This window comes from Chiloscyllium punctatum, chromosome 18 (genome assembly GCF_047496795.1).
Source record: "Chiloscyllium punctatum isolate Juve2018m chromosome 18, sChiPun1.3, whole genome shotgun sequence".
NCBI lineage: Eukaryota > Metazoa > Chordata > Chondrichthyes > Orectolobiformes > Hemiscylliidae > Chiloscyllium > Chiloscyllium punctatum.
Genome location: NC_092756.1, coordinates 82361060 through 82380705, shown reverse-complemented (window position 1 = coordinate 82380705; position 19646 = coordinate 82361060). Strand labels below are relative to the sequence as shown.

The window sequence follows — 19646 nt, the reverse complement described above, 5'->3', positions numbered from 1 at the left end:
TGGGCCCAGCAAGGTGTTTGACATGGAGGACTGGTTGGCAAGGTTAGATGCAAAGGGAGCTGGTCATTTGGACACAAAATTGGTTTGAAGGTAAGAGGCAGAGAACGATGGTGCGGGGTTGTTTTGCGGACTGGACCTGATGTTACACTCTCGGTGAAGTGGAAGGTGGCTCGGATGACTGCACTGCTGCCTCACAGCGCCTGAGACCCGGGTTCATTTCCCACCTCAGGCGACTGACTGTGTGGAGTTTGCACGTTCTCCCCGTGTCTGTGTGGGTTTCTTCCGGGTGCTCCGGTTTCCTCCCACAGTCCAAAGATGTGCAGGCCAGGTGAATTGGCCATGCTAAATTGCCCATAGTGTTAGGTAAGGGGTAAATGTCGATGTTGGGGTATGGGTGGGGTACGCTTCGGCGGGGCGGTGTGGACTTGTTGGGCCGAAGGGCCTGTTTCCACACTGTAAGTAATCTAATCTAATCTAATCTAAAAAAGGCAGAGGTTCTGGGAATGGGCCAGACCTGCACCATGTACAATGGAGAAAATGCCTCACACCTGATGACCCACATTGTGGGTTTTTACCCACAATGCAGAGGGAAAGGTACTCCCATAGGACCAGTTGCTACCTCACCTTGGCGAGGTGCTCCTCACAAGCTTTGGCTTACACCCCGGCCCCTTCAAACCACATTCCCAGCTGATTCAGGGAATCTGTCTGGACGGGGAATGGGGTAAAAGATAGTCGGCCCAGTTCCCAAAGAAGAGGGCCTCACTCTTGCCTTAATTTACCGTGGCTCCTGAGGCTAGTTCGAACAGATGCTCATGAGTCTGCGCACTGAAAGGGGCTCCGAGCAGAAATCGGGAACGTCATCCATGGACGGGGGTGGGGCGGGGGGGCTTTTGACCTGCAGGCCTCTTCTGCCTGGCTTAGTACCCCCTCTCAGGCTCGCATCTTTCCTGACGGAACTCAGCAAAAGGCTCTAAACAGCACACACACAAGGCAGGAGAGAGTGGGCAGCCATGCCTGATCCCAGATCCAATCGGGAAGCTATCTGATTCCCACTGATCAGCTGAGATGCATGAGGCTCACTGACTTTTCACCTCCTGGAGATTATCCTCCGATGTCTGTGGCAGGAGTTGGTTCTACATGGTTTTAGACAATTTCTACCAGTTTCTCTCTTTCTCGCCTTCTGAACGTGTTTGAGGGTAAACTTCCCAGCCGGCTCGAAGCAGCCTCCACTTACCTTACACCATCCCCATCACCCACCATACGCCCCTCATTCACCTCAGAGTCAGAGATATCTACAGCACAGAAAAAGGCCCTTCGGCCCATCCGATTTGTGCTGGTCAAAAACAATTAAATTAAAACTGCCTTGCTTTCCCTCTCAACCTCCTGCCCCTTTCCCCGTGCCCTGGTGGCTAGAAAGGTTCCTTCCTGTCTACTCTGCCTATGCCTCTCGTAATTTTGTCCATCTTAATTACATTCCCTCTCAATTCCCCCTGCCCGAAGGAAACTAGCCCAGAAGACCAAAGGAACCAGAGTAGGCCCGTTGGCCCCTCAGTCCTGCTCCACCATCCAATAGGATCATGGCTCATCTGACTCACCTGGCTTCCACATTCCTGCCCTATTCCACCAGCCATTGATTCCCCGACTGAGCAAGGATCTATCTCTCTCAGCCTTAAATATACACAAGGACTCTGTCCCCACAGCTCTCTGTGACAAGGTCTCCTAACACTCTGAAAGAAGAAAGTCCTCCCCATCTCAGTCTTAAGCTGACACCCCTAAACCCTGAGACTATGTCCTCTGGTCCTAGATTCCCCAATGAGGGGAAATATACTCTCAGCATTTAACCTGTAATTCCTTTAAGAATCCCTTCTGTCTCAAGGAGTTCACCTCTCATTCTCCTAAATTCCCATAAGTAGAGTCCAACCAGTTTAACCTTTGCTGGTAAGCCAATCCGTCTATACCATATATCAGGGATCATCCGAGCCAACCTTTTGGGAATTGCTTCCAATTAAATGTTATCTTTTAAAAGAGGGGAACCAAAACTGATCACGGGAACTTTTGTTTTCCATTCCAACACTTCACACTTTTCCACATTATACTCCTTTTAACTATTTCTTGCTCACTTAATTAACTGGTCAATATCTCTCTGTAAAAAGTTTGTATCTCCCTCACAGTGGGCCTTTCCACCAACTTATGTGTCATTTGCAAATCTGATGAGTGTCCATTTGCTTCCTTCCCCCAAGTCATTGAAATATATTGTGAATGGTTCCAGCACTGGTCCCTGTGGCTTCTCACTGGTAACAGGTCACCAACCTGAAAGAGAATCCCTCATCCCCACTCGTTGTTTCCTGCCCATTAGCCAATTCTCTAACCATGCCAACTTCCGACCTCCAACACCCTTATCTTATCTTATGACTCAACCTTTTCTGAGGTACCTCATTAAGTGGCTTTTTGGAAGTCCAAATGCATCAGATCTACGGGTCACCCTCAATCCACTCTGGTTGACACTTCCTCTAGAAACTCTAAAACATTAGTCAGACATGATCGCCCACGCTGACTCTGCTTGATTACATTATGATTTTCCAAAAGTTCTGCTGTTACTTCTTTCAGAATTGATTCCAACACTTTTACAACATTAGATGTTAGGTTCATTGGTCAATACTGAAAATGTGTTGCTGGAAAAGCGCAGCAGGTCAGGCAGCATCCAAGAAGGGCTTATGCCCGAAACGTCGATTCTCCTGCTCCTTGGATGGTGCCTGACCTGCTGCGCTTTTCCAGCAACACATTTTCAGCTCTGATCTCCAGCATCTGCAGCCCTCACTTTCTCCTCATTGGTCAATAGTTTGTCACATTTCACCTCCTTCCACTTTTGAATAGGGGTGTCATATCGGCAGATTTCCAAGCAGCTGATACTCCACAATCCAAGGAATTTGGAAAAATTACAACCAATGCGTCCACTATCTCATAGAGTCATAGAGATGTACAGCACGGAAACAGACCCTTCGGTCCAACCTGTCCACGTCGACCAGATATCCCAACCCAATCTAGTCCCACCTGCCAGCACCCGGCCCATATCCCTCCAAACCCTTCAAATGCTTCATAAATGTTGCAATTGTACCAGCCTCCACCACATCCTCTGGCAGCTCATTCCATACACGTACCACCCTCTGTGTGAAAAAGTTGCCCCTTAGGTCCCTTTAATATCTTTCCCCTCTCACCCTAAACCTATGCCCTCTAGTTCTGGACTCCCCGACCCCAGGGGAAAGACTTTGTCTATTTATCCTATTCATGCCCCTCATAATTTTATAAACCTCTATAAGGTCACCCCTTAGCCTCCGACGGTCCAGGGAAAACAGCCCCAGTCTGTTCAGCCTCTCCCTGTAGCTCAAATCTCCAACCCTGGCAACATCCTTGTAAATCTGTTCTGAACCCTTTCAAGTTTCACAACATCTTTCTGATAGGAAGGCGACCAGAATTGCATGCAATATTCCAACAGTGGCCTAACCAATGTCCTGTACAGCCACAACATGACCTCCCAACTCCTGTACTCAATACTCTAACCAATAAAGGAAAGCATACCAAATGCCTTCTTCACTAACCTATCTACCTGCGACTCTACTTTCAAGGAGCTATGAACCTGCACTCCAAGGTCTCTTTTTTCAGCAACATTTCCTAGGTCCTTACCCTTAAGTGTATATCTGTACCTAAAATGGAAGTCAGCAAGGGTAGGTGACCTATCTGCCTTTAGCCCATTGAGAGCCATACTCATAGAGATGTACAGCACAGAAACAGACCCTCAGTCTAACTCGTCCATGCCGACCAGATTTCTTAAATTTATCTAGTGCCATTTGCCAGCACTTGATCCATATCTGTCTAAACCCTTCCTATTCATATACCCAACCAGATGCCTTTTAAATGTTGAAATTGTACCAGCCTCCACCATTTCCTCTGGCAGCTCATTCCATGCATGCACCTCTCTCTGTGTGAAAAGGTTGCCCCTTAAAATGTTTCACCTCTCACTGTAAAACTATGCCCTCTAGTTTTGGACTCTCCCACCTTGGGGAAAAGACCTTGTCTATCATGATTTTATAAACTTCTATAAGGTCGCCCCTTTGCCTCCAATTTCCCAGCCTAATCCCATAATGCAAAACTCCAAACCTGGCAACATGCTTGTGAATCTTTTCTGCGCTTGTTCAAGTTTAACAACATCTCTTCTATGTGTGGGAGACCAGAATTGAATGCTGCATTCCAAAAGTGGTCCAACTGTATCTCCCCCTAGAGTTGCAACATGACATCCCAACTCCATACTCAACGCACTGAATAATAAAGACAAGCATACCAAACAGCTTCTTCACTGTCCTGTCTACCTGCAACTCATCCTTCAAGGGACTATGAGCCTGCTCCCCAATGTCTCTTTGCTCAGCAGCGATCTCCAGGGTCCTAGGTTCAATTCCAGCCTCAGGCAACTGTCTGTGTGGAGTTTGCACATTCTCCCTGTGTTTCTTCTGGGTGGTCTGGTTTCCTCCCACAGTCCAAAGATGTGCAGGTCAGGTGAATTGGCCATGCTAAATTGCCCATAGTGTTAGTCAGTAGGGAATGGGTCTGGGTGGGTTGCTCTCCGGAGGGTTGGTGTGGATTTATTGGGCTGAAAGGCCAATCTAATCTAATCAGGTTAAATGGTCTGTATTTCCTTGGATTTTCCTTGCCACCTTTCTTAAATATGGCACCGTGTTAGCCAATCTCAGTCTTGTGGCACCTCACCCATGGCTGATAATGATACAAATATCTCAACAAGGTGCCCAGCAATCACTTCCCCAGCTTCCCACAAAGTTCTGGGATACATCTGATCAGGTCCCAGGGAGTTATCCACCTTTTATACTCCTTCTCTGGTAATGATGCTGACACTCAATTCCTCACCCATATTCTTGAGTATTGATGAGATGTTTGAAGTACTTTCAGTAAATACCAGGGCAAAATATTGTTTTAACTTGTCTGTCATTTCCATGTTTCTCATAACCATCTCCCCTGATTTATTTTCAAAGGAGCCTATGTTCACTTTGACCTCCCTATTCCCTTGTATGTCCAACTGGTTCTGATATTGTGCAATAGTTCAGTTCTCATACAATCTTGCATTGTAAGAAAATTGCACATTAGCCATGCCATCTAAACCGACAGGGCCAGAAATGAGTTATAGCAAGTAAAGGTAAGGAAGGTTCATGTTCTACAAATAATTGTCTAAATTCTTCAAGCGCGTTAAAGCCAATTTGCATGGAAGAAACGTGCACTTTTTTTATTTCAAAAATATACGTTATTCATAAAATAATTTGATGGTCTGTACAATTGGTCATGCCATACATACGTAAACATTTGCATACAGAGATCAGAACTTATCATTCATATATACAGGTCTGTACGTTTATCAATCATATGTCCATATATTTAGCTGATGCATCAGCAGAGCCCAAACGCCCGCATGGGCCCCCTGTTCTTCTTTCGGCAGGCCGATCTTACACGGTGGTCTTTCCCCACCGCGCCTTGGCGGCAGCTGCCCCAAGCTTCAGCGCGTCCCTCAACACGTAGACCTGGACCTTGGAATGTGCTAGTTCGCAACACTCGGTCAGGGTCAACTCCTTCAGCTGGAAGATCAACAGGTTTCGGACCGCCCAGAGAGCGTCCTTCACCGAGTTGATGTTCCTCCAGGCACAGTTAATGTTCGTCTCGGTGTGAGTCCCCGGGAACAGGCCGTAGAGCACGGAGTAGAACTGACTGTATGTAAAGAATTTTTTTTTATTTCAAAATATACTTTATTCATGTAAATAAATCTTTGGTACTTGTACAATTTTCCATGTCGTTCATAGTTATATACATTGCATGTCTTAACATTACAAAGAACAAATTGAATTAATCGAATTCACAGTTATCCTATTAACAGTTACATTTATTAACTATCCAGTCTCTTGGTATTTGGCTGTGGCTTCAACGGAACCCACCTACTGAGTGGGTGCCCTGTTATATGAAAGCAAATGAAACTTCTTTACTTTTTTTTAATTATTTCAAAAATATACTTTATTCATAAAATGATTTGATGGTCTGTACATTGGATCATGCCATACATATGTCCATATTTACAAACACAGATTCGACTTTATTCTTGTCCTTTACAATCCTGTGCATTTTTCAATCTTGTACATATACATATATTTGGCTGAGGCATCAGCAGAGCCCAAAAAAACGTCTGTATGGGCCCCCTGTTCTTCTTTCGGCAGGCCGATCTTACACGGTGGTCTTTCCCCACCGCGCCTTGGCGGCAGCTGCCCCAAGCTTCAGCGCGTCCCTCAACACGTAGTCTTGGACCTTGGAATGTGCCAGTCTGCAGCACTCGGTCGGGGTCAACTCCTTCAGCTGGAAGATCAACAGGTTTCGGACCGCCCAGAGAGCGTCCTTCACCGAGTTGATGATCCTCCAGGCGCAGTTAATGTTCGTCTCGGTGTGAGTCCCAGGGAACAGGCCGTAGAGCACGGAGTCTCGCGTCACAGCGCTGCTCGGGACGAACCTCGACAAGCACCACTGCATTCCTCTCCAGACTTCCTCTGCATAGGCACATTCCAGAAGGAGGTGTGTGACAGTCTCGTCCCCCCCGCAGCCACTTCGAGGGCAGCGTGCGGTGCGGCAGAGAGTCCGGGCGTGCATAAAGGATCTCACAGGCAGAGCCCTTCTCACCACCAGCCAAGCCACGTCTTGGTGCTTGTTGGAAAGTTCTGGCGATGAGGCATTCTGCCAAATGGCTTTGACAGTCTGCTCAGGGAACCGCTCGACAGGATCCGCCCTCTCCTTTTCCCGAAGGGTCTCAAGGACGCTACGTGCTGACCACTTCCTGATGGACTTGTGGTCAAAGGTGTTTTTCCTCATAAATTTCTCCACAAAGGACAGGTGATACGGAACGGTCCAACTACTCGGAGCGTTCCGCGGCAGCGAGGCCAGGCCCATCCTTCGCAACACCGGGGACAGGTAGAACCTCAGTACGTAGTGACACTTGGTGTTTGCAAATGAAACTTATTTACTGTATGTAAAGAAGCTCTTTAGTCAGTTTTATATTCCTCACGAGTTTGCTCTTGTAGTTCACTTTCTCCCTGGTTATTACCTTTTCAGTCCACCTTTACTGGATTCTGAACTAATCTCAATCTATGGGGCTCGGGTGTCACATAGTGAAGGATCTGAGGAAAATAAGGTTAATTTCCGGCCAATATTGATGTAAACACCGCAGACAGTGCCGTCACATTGATGTACATCCAAATGTAACTATTCTTAAAAGTCACAAATGAGCTCTCTTGCCACCAATAGGAATGTACAGGTTTGTGGCTGCATCTTTAAAGTCTGGGGGAGACTCTGCCTTGATATTGTCGGGGGTTTCAGGCACTCAGTGCAGTGATGTAAAATTCTTGCTACAAACTGCTGTTCTGGGGGTCCACTGCACCAGCACAAAAATAATGCATCAGTTTCCCGTGTGCTCAATGCTACTGTCAAAACACAGAACGGGATTTAAGAGACAAAGGTTCTAGCCTCTGAGAATGCAATCGCCAGCTCCATGTTTTGTTTTATTGGTTTGGTTTATGGTTCGGGTTTAACTATCGAAATGATAATTGTTTTATTTTGTCACATGAGCAATTAAGTGAGTGGATGATGCGGCTTGTTTTCCCGCAGCTCTTCAGCTGTACACTATCTAAAAACAGGCTCCGTTTTGTGAAAAGTGAGCAGCATTTGTCATGAATAAAAACCGACAGAACTGAGGATGCAGTAAATCAGAATTGAGGAAGCTGAGCTTTTCCAGCGATTTCAGTCTCAGTGTTTGTGCTGGTGTTACTGTGGGTAAGGTGGCCCTCTGGAAGTGACCGTGCAGGAGAGGGTTGGTAGGAAGGAGAGTGTGGGGTGGGGGGGGGTTTGCAACAATTAGGGATAATCTCTGTTAGTGGAGGTTGCTGGAAAAAAAAATACATTATTGTGGTGCAGATTGGAGACTTGATGGGAAGTAATTTCAGTCTCAGCGCTTGTCCTGGTTTTAAGGTGACCGCGCAGGAGAGGGTTAATAGAAAGTTGTGTGATTTTTAACTTTGTCCTCCCCAGAACAACACCTGCACCTGCTCATCTTTAACATAAAGGGGGGGGGGGGATGCAGAAATTGAGGCTACTCTGTGCTAATGGTGGGCGCTGAAAAAAAAATATTGTTGTGGTGCAGATTGAAGCTTTGTTGATGCAAAGCATGAAGTGAATGTGTGAGTAAGAAGGAATGTTTCCATAAAGGAAATAGCAGAGGATGGTTTCGATCCATCGACCTCTGGGTTATGGGCCCAGCACGCTTCCGCTGCGCCACTCTGCTCCGTTGTTTCGGTCTTTGCAGCATACTGTTGCTGAGATAATTATTGTAATGTTAACGAAGAAGTTGGAAATGTTATTAATACAGTCTCAGACACGTGCATGGGGAGTTGGGTATGGGAGATGTCAGAGATATTTTCTGCTGAGTTTATATTTTCTTCCTGGTGTCAAAGAGCTCATTCTTCTGCACTGGGGGTACCATGCAAACCATCTTCCAAGCTTCGTTCCTCCTTCTGTGTGGGGGAAAAAAACTGTTGTCAATTGTGGACGTGTATCTGCCACAATCTGGTGGTGAATGTGATTGTGCATCTGTCGAGGTTTCTTACTGTAGCGAGTAACATCTGTTGTGTGTCTCTGTTGGGCAGTTTGGATTCCTTGTGTATTTGTTCATTATTGTGGTGCAGATTGGAGACTTGATGGGAAGTAATTTCAGTCCCAGCGTTTGTCCTGGTTTTAAGGTGACCGCGCAGGAGAGGGTTAATAGAAAGTTGTGTGATTTTTAACTTTGTCCACCCCAGAACAACACCTGCACCTGCTCATCTTTAACATAAAGGGGGGGGGGGGATGCAGAAATTGAGGCTACTCTGTGCTAATGGTGGGCGCTGAAAAAAAAATATTGTTGTGGTGCAGATTGAAGCTTTGTTGATGCAAAGCATGAAGTGAATGTGTGAGTAAGAAGGAATGTTTCCATAAAGTAAATAGCAGAGGATGGTTTCGATCCATCGACCTCTGGGTTATGGGCCCAGCACGCTTCCGCTGCGCCACTCTGCTCCACGGGTTAGGTTTTGTATCCAGCCTGTTACTGAGACTAATAAACATTTAAATTTGCGGTGATATGCTCGGTATTGTAATCATGTTCAATTCCAGATGCATGTGTCGAGAGTTGTGTGTGGGTGAGCTTCCTGAGGTTTGTGGAGATTCTCTGTTATTCTGCGGAGACTTGTTTTTGCTGGGTTAATATTTTCTTCCGGATGTTAAAGTGCTCCCGCAAGTGGGGAATCGGGCAAACATCTTTCACGTTGCATTAAGGTGTTACTTGGTTCCTTGTGTAACAAAGCAACTGTTGCCAATTTAAAGATCACACAACATCAGGTTATAGTCCAACAGGTTTAATTGGAAGCACTAGCTTTCGGAGCGACGCTCCTTCATCAGGTGATAGTGGAGGGCTCAATCCTAACACACAGAATTTATAGCAATAAATTTACACTGTGATATAACTGAAATTATACATTGAAAAATTGATTCTGTTAAGCCTTTCATCTGTTAGAATACAGCGATAGTTTCACTTCTTTCATGTGTAAATCACAAAACCTTTTTTAAAAAGTTGCATTCTCCGGTTAGCTGTTAACAATGGTGTTAGGTAGACAATATGTTGAAGGTGTTGGCCCCCTGTGTTCTCTGTCTATGACCTGATGTTTAGATTGATTCTAATCTAAAAAGTGAGATAACAGAGTTTTACATGAATTCATGCAGTTTTTGAGCAAAGTACAATGTAATCCTGAAAGTACAAATTCACCCCACAAAATATATGTGTGCATGTGGGTCTTTGTCTGTCTGTGTGTGTCTGTCTGGGTTGGGGGTTGTGAGTAAGAGAAAGTGTGTGTAGTGAGTTGAAAAATGTATTGCTGGAAAAGCGCATCAGTTCAGGCAGCATCCAAGGAGCAGGAGAATCGACGTTTCGGGCATGAGCCCTTCTTCAGGATTCCGAAGGGCTCATGCCCGAAACGTCGATTCTCCTGTTCCTTGGATGCTGCCTGACCTGCTGCGCTTTTCCAGCAACACATTTTCAGCCCGTTTCCTACAATGGTACAGACCGTTCTACACCTGATCCAGTTTGTCCCACTCCCTCCCTTTCTGCTGGGTTTGGGCAGGTAAACATTGTCTGCTTTACTCTGCCAGTAATCTGGCTGTAGACATGGACATTCCCATTCTTTACGCAGAACTGCACACATTACTGCAGTCCTGGTTCACCTGTTAATCCAGAGACCCATCTAATGTTCCGGGGACGCAGGTTCAAACACCACCATAGCAGATTTACAATAAATACCTGGAATTTCATGAAACCATTGTCAGAAAAACCCATCCAGTTCACTAATGTCCTTTAGGGAAGGAAGCTGCCGTCCTTACCTGGTCTGGCTTACATGTGACTCCAGACCCACAGTAAAGTGGTTAACTCTCAACTGCCCTCTGGGCAATTAGGGATGGGTAATAAATGCCGGCCTAGCCAGTGACCCCCTCATCCTGTTAAAGAATAAAGGAAAAAGGAATGAGGGTGATGATACCTTTCCTCACAGACTTGCACATGGTACCTGCCAGAAGCATACTGTCATACACCTCCAGCTGGTGTATCAAACCCTGGTAAGGCATTGCTTCTATGGGTTGGAGTATAAGAGTCTGTAAGTCTTACTACAAATGTACCAGGTGCTAGTGAGACCACATCTGGAGTTCTGTGATCAGTTGTGGTCTCCTTACTTAAGAAAAGATAATATTTCTTTGAAGGCATTTCACAGAAGGTTCACTAGGATGATGCTTGCTGTGGAGGGAATGTCTCATGAGCAAAGTTTATGCAGGTTGGGACTGATGGGGATTTATGAGGATGAGAGGTGATCTTATTGAGACAGAGAGGATTCTTAAGGGACTTGACAGGGTATATGCTGAGAGGATAGATCCCCTTCAAAGTTTGGGAGAAGATTTGTAGCTCGGGTGCTCATTGTTGTGGTTCTGTTTGCTGAGCTGGGAATTTGTGTTGCAGACATTTTGTCCCCTGTCTAGGTGACATCCTCAGTGCTTGGGAGCCTCCTGTGAAGCGCTTCTGTGATCTTTCCTCCGGCATTTGTAGTGGTTTGAATCTGCCGCTTCTGGTTGTCAGTTCCAGCTGTCCGTTGCAGTGGCTGGTATATTGGGTCCAGGTCGATGTGCTTATTGATTGAATCGGTGGATGTGTGCCATATCTCTCGGAATTCCCTGGCTGTTCTCTGTTTGGCCTGTCCTATAATAGTAGTGTTGTAAAAATCCTATGCAAGGACTGCACAAAACACTACATAGGACAAACAGGAAGACAGCTAACAATCCGCATCCATGAACACCAACTAGCCACGAAATGACAAGACCAGCTATCCTTACTAGCCACACACGCAGATGACAAGCAACATGAATCCGACTGGGACAACACTACTATTATAGGACAAGCCAAACAGAACAGCCAGGGAATTCCTAGAGGCCATGGCACTCATCCACAGATTCAATCAATAAGCACATCGACCTGGACCCAATATACCGACCACTGCAACAGACAGCTGGAACTGACAACCAGAAGCGGCAGAGACAGGCCACTATAAATGCTGGAGGAAACAGCACAGAAGCGCTTCACAGGAGGCTCCCAAGCACTCAGGATGTCACCTAGACAGGGGACGAAATGTCTGCAACACAAACTCCCAGCTCAGCGAACAGAACCACAACAGGATATATCCCCCTCAGGGGAGTCGAGAACCAGAGATCATAATCTCAGGATTAAGCAGTGTTGATTTAAGACTGAGATGAGGAGGACTTTCTTCTTTGAGAGGGTTGTGAGTGTTTGAAACTCCTTGGTACAGACTCTACCTGTGGGGGCAGAGTCCTTGTGCATATTTAAGGCTGAGAGAGATAGATTCTTGCTCAGTCGGGGAATCAATGGTTGGTGGAATAGGGCAGGAATGTGGAAGCCAGCTGTGTCGGTGAGCCATGATCCTATTGAATGGTGGAGCAGGACTGAGGGGCCGAAGGGCCTACTCCTGTTCCTTTGGTGCAGGCAAAATTGAGAGGAGGTGTATTTGACGTGTATAAAGTTACGAGACGCAAAGACACAGACAATCGGAAGGAGGTTTTCCAGTTTTTGAAGTGATCAGTGCGCATATCTTTAAGGGGCAGGAGGCTTAGAGGGAACGTAAGATGTTTGTTTTTGACCAGCACAGACTTGATGGGCAGAAGGGCCTTTTTCTGCGCTGCAGATGTCCCTGACTCTGAGGTAAATGAAGGGTGAGTGACAGGGATGGTGTAGAATGCCATGTAAGTGGAGGACTGCTTAGAGCAAGTTGGGAGGTTGGGCTAGGCTTGAGGTGTCAGGCCGGGGGAAGAGAGCTTAGGAATGAGGTCATGGGGTGGGGGCCATTCTACTGCCTGTGGGGTGAGAGGAGTGAGGGCAAGGTTCTGAAAGAGGAGGGATTGGTCAAAGATGACATGGTGTGCATTCCAGGCCCGAGAGAGTCAGGTGGGTGTAGGTTCGAGCTGGAAGCTATTAATTAGCCTTATCTGAACTGAGTTGTGCGATTTTCTTTTGCATTTTCCAATTTTTAAAATTTCAAATATATACATTTATTCATTTATTATTGCTTTCTGACTGTATGCTTGCTTTGTGCGATAGTTTAGTGTCAGCAGCACTATTAGTGTTTGAGCTGAGGTTTATACGTGTAAGGATCTAGATTGCAATTGGAATTGTTGAAGATGAAGCCTAGCATGAGTCCTGAAGCACTTCAAATGCTAAACCCGCACCCTGCTGTTCAGTTTCCACCAAATACACACATCATTTAATTTTTTCCAACGCAGATTCATTTAACAACACTTCCGATCAGTCTCGTTCATTCTGATCAGATTTTTTTTAAGGTTTCTTCACAGTGATTTTCCTAATTTAGAATTTGAACTGGTTTTAGAATCTTTTACTGATTTGCCTTGCGAGGAAGGTGGATGTTTCTTCATTGTTGACAGTTTGGTTTCTGTTGGCTCTTCCAGCCACCAAAGACTCATACATATTAAGGTACATATTGCCAATGCTGTGAATCTGATGAAAACAACTTATCTGCAAACAACCCTTTTGTGGAACAAGAGCAGAAGTTGCTGAAAAAGCTCAGCAGGTCTGGCAGCATCTGTGGGGAGAAATCAGAGTTAAAGTTTCGGATCTTTTTCTGGGACTGTGTTATTACTTACAGTCATAGATAAGTACAGTACGGAAACAGATCCTTCAGTCCAACTCATTCATGCCGCCCAGATATCCTAACCTAATCTAACTTAATCATTTGTCAACATTTGGCCCATATCCCTCTAAATCCTTCCTATTCACATACCTATCCAGATGCCTTTTAAATGTTGCAATTGTACCAGTCTCCACCACTTCCTCTGGCAGCTCATTCCATACATGCACCACCTTCTGCGTGAAAAGGTTGCCCCTCAGGTCCCTTTTACATCTTTCCCCTCTCACACAAACATCTAGTTCTGGACCCCACCCCACTCCAGGAAAAAGGCCTTGTCTATTTATCCTATCCATGCCCCTCATAATTTTATAAACCTCTATAAAGTCACCCCTCAGCCTCCGAAGCTCCAGGGAAAACAGCCCCAGCCTATTCAGCCTCTCCCTGTAGCTCAAATCCTCCAACCCTGGCAACATCCTTGTAAATCTTTTCTGAACACTTTCAAATTTCTCAACATCCTTCCAATAAGAAGGAGATCAGAATCACATGTAATGTTCCAAAAGTGGCCTAACCAATGTCCTGTACAGCTGCAACATGTCCTCCCAACTCCTATACTCAATACTCTGACCAGTAAAGAAAAGCATACCAAACACCTTCTTCACTATTCTATCTACCTGCAACTCTACTTTCAAGGAACTATAAACCTGCACTCCAAGGTCTGTTTGTTCAGCAACACTGCCTAGAATGTTACATTAAGTGTATAAGTCCTGCCCTGATTTGCTTTTCAAAAATGCAGCACCTCGCATTTATCTAAATTAAACTCCATCTGCCTCTCCTCAGCCCATTGGCCCATCTGATCGAGATTCCATTCTACCCTGAGGTAACCCTCTTCGCTGTCCACTACACCTCCAATTTTGGTGTCATCTGCAAACTTACTAATTCTACCTCCTATGTTCACACCCAAATCATTTATATAAATGACAAAAAGTAGTGGATCCAGCACCGATCCTTGTGGCACTCCACTGGTCACAGGTCTCCAGACTGAAAAACAACCCTCCACCACCACCCTCTGTCTTCTACCTTTGAGCCAGTTCTGTATCCAAATGGTGAGTTCTCCCTGTATTCTGTGAGATCTAACCTTGCTAATCAGTCTCCCATGGGGAACCTTGTCGAACGCCTTACTGACCTCAGCTGGTTTTTGTAGAATTTTCTATTTGAATTCCAGGCTTTAGCTGCAAGATCCTATTGTTTTTCATTAACTCATTCTCTCCCGTCAGTGTCTTACCATGTCACACCTTCTTTATTTTTGTGAATGTTCTTCATTTCTTCAATGACTCTTATCACGTGCTGACATAAAATTTATTTCTGTGCTCTACGGTCTGTTCCCCAGGACGCACACGGAGACAAACATCGCCTGTGCCTGGAGGACAATCAACTGGGTGAAAGACGCTCTTTGGTCTGTCCAAAACTTGTTGGTCTTCCAGAGCAAGGATTTGACCTCGACCGTATGTTGCAGAACTGGCACATTCCAAGGTCTAGGACTACGTGCTGAGGGATGCTCTAAAGCTTGGGGCAACTGTTGCCAAAGCGCAGTGGGGAAAGACCACTGTCTTTCTGCTGAAGTTAAATGGGGGTCCATTCAGTTATTGAACCCGCCTGGTGCCTCAAATACATGTAAATATTGTCTAGTTCAAGAAAAATGTTTGTTTTCTTGATGTCCTACTGTACAAAACCAAATGGCATTTGTGACTACGTATATGTAAAGGCAATGTTTTAAGAACAAAGTATATTTTTGAAATTAAAAAAAAATCCATTCCAGTGATCTCCCTGCACTTTTACAGCACAGAAACATGTTGTTTTGCTATGAAATTACCATTAACCAAGGCAATGAGGCAGAGTACCAGAAATGAACAGAGAGGTTTGTGGATTCTGGATTAGTGGTGCTGGAAGAGCACAGCAGTTCAGGCAGCATCCAAGGAGCAGCAAAATCGACATTTCGGGCAAAAGCCCTTCATCAGGAATAAAGGCATTGAGCCTGAAGCGTGGAGAGATAAGCTAGAGGAGGGTGGGGGTGGGGAGAAAGTAGCATAGAGTACAATGGGTGAGTGTGGGAGGGGATGAAAGTGATAGGTCAAGGAGGAGAGGGTGGAGTGGATAGGTGGAAAAGAAGATAAGCAGGTAGGACAAGTCTGGACAAGTCAAGGGGACAGTTACTGAGCTGGAAGTTTAGAACTAGGGTGAGGTGGGGGAAGGGGAAATGATGAAACTGGTGAAGTCCACATTGATGCCCAGGTGTTGAGGTGTTCCAAGGCAGAAGATGAGGCGTTCTTCCTCCAGGCGTCTGGTGGTGAGGGAGCGGCAGTGAAGGAGGCCCACGACCTCCATGTCCTCGGCAGAGTGGGAGGGGGAGTTGAAATGTTGGGCCACGGGGCGGTGTGGTTGATTGGTGTGGGTGTCTCGGAGACGTTCCCTAAAGCGCTCTGCTAGGAGGCGCCCAGTCTCCCCAGTGTAGAGGAGACCGCATCGGGAGCAACGGATACAATAAATGATATTAGTGGATGTGCAAGTAAAACTTTGATGGATGTGGAAGGCTCCTTTAGGGCCTTGGATAGAGGTGAGGGAGGAGGTGTGGGCGCAGGTTTTACAGTTCCTGCAGTGGCAGGGGAAAGTGCCAGGATTGGAGGGTGGGTTGTTTGGGGGTGTGGACCTGACCAGGTAGTCACGGAGGGAATGGTCTTTGCGGAAGATGGAAAGGGGTGGGGAGGGAAATATATCCCTGGAAGTGGGGTCTGTTTGGAGGTGGCGGAAATGTCGGCGGATGATTTGGTTTATGCGAAGGTTGGTAGGCTGGAAGGTGAGCACCAGGGGCGTTCTGTCCTTGTTACGGTTGAAGGGGTGGGGTCTGAGTGCAGAGGTGCAGGATGTAGACGAGATGCATTGGAGGGCATCTTTAACCACGTGGGAAGGGAAATTGCAGTCTCTAAAGAAGGAGGCCATCTGGTGTGTTCTGTGGTGGAACTGGTCCTCCTGGGAGCAGATCCAGCAGAGGCGGAGGAATTGGGAATATGGGATGGCATGTTTGCAAGAGGTAGGGTGGGAAGAGGTGTAATCCAGGTAGCTGTGGGAGTCGGTGTGTTTGTAAAAAATGTCAGTGTCAAGTCGGTCGTCATTAATGGAGATGGAGAGGTCCAGGAAGGGGAGGGAGGTGTCAGAGATGGTCCAGGTAAACTTAAGGTCAGGGTGGAATGTGTTGGTGAAGTTGATGAATTGCTCAACCTCCTCGCGGGAGCATGAGGTGGCGCCAATGCAGTCATCAATGTAGCGGAGGAAGAGGTGGGGAGTGGTGGAGATAGGCAGGTAGGACAAGTCCGGAAAAGTTATGGGGACAGTGCTGAGCTGGAAGTTTGGAACTGGGGTGAGGTGGGGGGAGGGGAAATGAGGAAACTGTTGAAGTCCACATTGATGCCCTGGGGTTGAGTGTTCCAAGGCGGAAGATGAGGCGTTCTTCCTCCAGGCGTCTGGTGGTGAGGGAACGGGGCGGTGAAGGAAGCCCAGGACCTCTGCTGAGGGATGCTCTAAAGCTTGGGGCAACTGTTGCCAAAGCGCAGTGGGGAAAGACCACTGTCTTTCTGCTGAAGTTAAATGGGGGTCCATTCAGTTATTGAACTCTCTTGGTGCCTCAAATGCATGTAAATATAGTCTAGTTCATGAAAAAAATGTTTGTTTTCTTGATGTCCTACTGTACAAAACCAAATGGCATTTGTGACTACGTATATGTAAAGGCAATGTTTTAAGAATAAAGTATATTTTTGAAATTAAAAAAAATCCATTCCAGTGATCTCCCTGCACTTTTACAGCACAGAAACATGTTGTTTTGCTATGAAATTACCATTAACCAAGGCAATGAGGCAGAGTAACAGAAATGAACAGAGAGGTCTGTGATGCTGTCAGACCTGTTTGGTTTCTCCAGTATTCTCTGAGTTAGTTTCACATTTCCATTATCTGCAGTTGTTTGCTTGTCTTTGAGAACAAGAGGAAGCTGTTCTGGCTTTGATTCCCATGAAAAGCATTCCTCGAGCGATTTAATAGTGGCAGCAACAAAAATAGATTTATCACTGTAGGAATCCCTACAGTGTGGAAACAGGTCATTAGGCCCAACAAACCCACTCCAAAGAGTAACCCACCCAGACCCATTCTCCACCACTCGACATTTGCCCCTCCCCTACACAGCCCTGAACACTACGGACAATTTAGCATGACCAATTCACATAACCTGCACATCTTTGGATTGGAGGAAACCCACACAGACACAGGGAGAACGTGCGAACTCCACACTGACAGTCACCTGAGGCTGGAATCGAACCCGGGTCCCTGCGCTGTGAGGCAGCAGTGCTAACCACTGAGTCACCGTGCTGCCCATGAACATTAAACAGTCTTGACCAATAACCGTGCTATCCACAACATTCTCAGCATTGCGAATGCTCCGCTGTGAGGCCGTCTGCAGTGCCAGCTCCAAAAAGCAGTTAGCCAGTAGCTGCAGTTGAACGCACCCCCTTGCACATGTAGTCACCAGCATCCCTTATTCCCCAGATTGTACAAGAGAAACACACTCCAGCTCTGAGGTCTCCTGTCACAACATCTCTCTAGGTGAAGTTAGTTACTCACTTTAAGAGAATCTAATTAAGTTAGGGAGCGTTTATTTTGTTTCAACCACTATTATAAGCAAAAGTCCCCACTCTTATTTAAGCTAATTTTGGGCGGCACGGTGGCACAGTGGTTAGCACTGCTGCCTCACAGCGCCAGAGACCCCCGTTCAATTCCCGCCTCAGGCGACTGACTGTGTGGAGTTTGCACATTCTCCCCGTGTCTGCGTGGGTTTCCTCCGGGTGCTCCGGTTTCCTCCCACAGTCCAAAGATGTGCAGGTCAGGTGAATTGGCCATGCTAAATTGCCCGTAGTGTTAGGTAAGGGGTAGATGTAGGGGTCTGGGTGGGTTGCGCTTCGGCGGGGCGGTGTGGACTTGTTGGGCCGAAGGGCCTGTTTCCACACTGTAAGTAATCCAATCTAATCTAATTAACTATGCTTTAAAAACTGTAAGAAGAGACTCTGCAGGGACCTGCAATTGGCTGTGTTCCTTGGGACCGTGTCACTTTCTGAACTGAGATGGAGCACCTCGCTGTCTCTCAGCTTCACAAACTCCCTGTTTTAACCCAGCTTCACAGCACTCTCATTTAGGAGAAAGTGAGGACTGCAGACATTGGAGAATCAGAGTTGAGAAGTGTGGCGGTGCTGGAAAAGCACAGCAGGTCAGGCAGCATCCGAGGAGCAGGAGAGTCGACACTTCAGGCATATGCACTGCTTCCGACCTGGATCAAGTGAGTTGTTCAGTTAACCAACTTCACCTGAGAGTGACTCAGCTGCATCCTGTTTCAGAAATGCAACTAAAACTACACCCAGTTAAACAGCAGCTTTTACGTAATAGGTTAAAGAATGGCCAGGACTCTCCAACGAAGGGAGGTCATGGTGCAGCTGTACAGGACATTGGTTAGGCCACTTTTGGAATGTTGTGTGCAATTCTGGTTTCCCTCTTCCAGCAAAGATGTTGTGAAACACGAAAGGATTCAGAAAAGATTTACAAGGATGTTGACAGGGTAGGGAGTTTTGGGCTATAGGGAGAGGCTAAATAGGCTGGGGCTGTTTTCCCTGGAGCATTGGAGGCTGAGGAGTGACCTTATAGAGGTTTATAAAATCGTGAGGGGCATGGATAGGGTAAATAGACAAGGTCTTTTCCCTGGGGTTGGGGGAGTCCAAAACCAGAGGGCGTAGGGTTAGAGTGAGAGGGGAAAGATTTAAAAGGGACCTAACGGGCAACTTTTTCATACAGAGGGTGGTGTGTGTATGCAATGAGCTGCCAGAGGAAGTTTTGGAGGCTAGTACAATTACAACATTTACAAGGCATTTGGATGAGTATATGAATATGACGGGATGAGAGAGATATGGGCCAAATGCTGGCAAGTGGGCTTTGATTAATTCAGGCTATCAGGTTGGTATGAATGAGTTGGACCGAAGGGTCTGTTTCCATGCTGTGAGCTCTATGACTCTAAGCTTGGCTGGTGGTCAGAAAGGCACTACCTGTCAGATCCTTTATGTCTGCCCAGACTCTCTGCACCACTACACCCTGCCTTTGAAGCAGCTGTGGGGGTGTAGAGACTGTCACACATCTGCTGGAATGAGCCCCTTGCAAAGCAAGTCGGTAGAAAGCTGCAGTGATTTTTGTCACTGCTCGTCCTGAGCAGCTCCATGATGCAGGGCTCTGTGCTCAACGGCCTGTTCCCCAAGA

The 19646-nt window shown here is 46.5% G+C and overlaps 2 non-coding genes across 2 annotated transcripts; both read right to left on the bottom strand.

Moving 5' to 3' along the window:
- Window positions 1-8299: 8299 nt before the first annotated feature.
- On the bottom strand, window positions 8300-8371 carry trnam-cau (transfer RNA methionine (anticodon CAU)). Its single transcript has one exon. It is a non-coding gene; the product is annotated as a tRNA-Met (tRNA).
- Window positions 8372-9066: 695 nt separating this feature from the next.
- Window positions 9067-9138, bottom strand: trnam-cau (transfer RNA methionine (anticodon CAU)). Its single transcript has one exon. It is a non-coding gene; the product is annotated as a tRNA-Met (tRNA).
- Between the last annotated feature and the right edge of the window lie 10508 nt (window positions 9139-19646).